The 1,958-nt window shown below is 24.8% G+C and overlaps 1 pseudogene; it reads right to left on the reverse strand.

Annotated features, from left to right (window-relative positions):
* Positions 1–462: 462 nt before the first annotated feature.
* LOC105460710 lies at positions 463–1,879 on the reverse strand (annotated as a pseudogene).
* Positions 1,880–1,958: the final 79 nt, after the last annotated feature.

Here is a 1,958-nt window from a genome sequence, read left to right on the forward strand (position 1 = left end):
AATGCTTAAATCTCAATTTGTTTTTCTTTTCCTTTCTTTTGTGACATAAAAATATATGTGACATCTGTTTGTGAATAATTATATATGTAATGTTATCATTTAAAAACAATTTTTTTTATTAACAGATTGTATTATAATATTGTATATATTATATATTGTATATAAACTAGCTGTGTATAATTCCAGAAAGTCATCAATTAGTAGCTAATATAAAAGATATGAAATATTTTGTATATTATAATGTTATTTATGTTATTAATGATAAACCTTATTTATTCTACTCAATAATGAAAAAGAGTATACTGATACACAAGTTGGACAAGTTTATTAAATTGTTGAATGGTGAAATTATATGCACAATATCATGTATTAAAAATTTTTATTTCTTATTTCAAAACTATAAGTTTTCATTATTACATACACTCTTAATTTAATGTAATTACTCTGTGTAAGATGAGTTTTATATTTAATTCATAAAATTGATTGATAAAAAATTGAAAATGCTGCAAATGTAAGAACTAATATTCTACAAATAACTGTTTAGAAATACGCAATTTAAAACATGGAATTTGCTCAAACCATAAAAGATTCTGAATTATAAACATTTATCAATTTACATTAACTTGTTACGAAAAATGGAAGATACAAGAAATTAAATTATATATCTTGTTTTGCGTGAGGCATATATTTAAGCATATTATTATTGATGAACAAAATGAATTAAGATTTTTGAAGAATAACTAAATAAAGTAACACAAAGTGAATTGTCAACAAATTGACAGAATTGGAATCTCTTACATACACTTTTAAAAATATAAAGGCAGTAAGTATACATATCTCTTTGTTTCTATACCTAAAACTGCACTCATTAAAGTGCAAGTTTGGATTAATATCGCTTTCCTATACTCTTTCTTCTCTACGAAATATCCTCTATGAAATATTGTCTAAAAGCTAATATTTGGTAATCGCTTTACTCATCGAAAATTTACTGCAGTAAATATAATTGAGATATAATATATAAAAATAAAATATATATACATACATATCTTTCATTCCACAACATACTCCTTTTAAATAAGAAAAAAAATATTAATTTGAGACGAAAAAATATGAAATACATAAATAAATTTCTTATAATTATTATTGGATAGAACTGATATATTCTATATGATCAGATCTATGCAATGAACGATCGAATAACTTAATCAATTTTTACATGCTTGTTTTATAATACTATACCTATATCAAAAACTTATGTATTAAAATTATGTGTAACATTAATAGCCATTGTTTAATAGCGCCTGACATAGTAACCGATCTAACGTATAAAATATCATTTGAAGTATTTGAAAGCTGGCTTCCAGCTTTTTGTCTTTAGATTACGATTTTTGTTATTTCGAAATATTTATATTGCGATACAACTTGTTCCTCTCTTCGGTTATGTCAATAGTAATTTTGTTGATAAAAGGATGTCTGATCTTGCCGTTCATCCAAATGAAGAATTCGTCGAGTTCTCCCGGAATGTTGTCCCTTTTTTCGTATTCGTACGCTTGCATTACCAAGTGTAGTCTGTCCAAGTCTTTCACATACTGTGCGTCAGGAGTTTCCTGTTTTGCATATTCCTAAATATTTTTAAAAAAGCAGGTAAAATATTAGTAAATATTATATATATAATTAGATATTTAAACAATTAGAACACAAAAATATTTTCTTACACGAAATATTTGTAATATCTCAGGTCCCTTATCACCCTTACAAATCTCCTCCATAGCATCATCTTCCATTCTATGTTTTTCATCCGATGGTATGCCACTATCAGATTGTTATGTCTTCCACAATACATTCGGCAAAATCATGAATTAACGTCATCTGCATTATTCTGTAAATCAAAAAATTATATTTTGCTAATCTTTTTTTATAATATATATATATATATGAATGTATATATAATTATTTAT

Source organism: Wasmannia auropunctata, unplaced genomic scaffold, assembly GCF_000956235.1.
Source record: "Wasmannia auropunctata unplaced genomic scaffold, wasmannia.A_1.0 LD317039.1, whole genome shotgun sequence".
In the NCBI taxonomy this organism is placed as follows: Eukaryota; Metazoa; Arthropoda; class Insecta; order Hymenoptera; family Formicidae; genus Wasmannia; species Wasmannia auropunctata.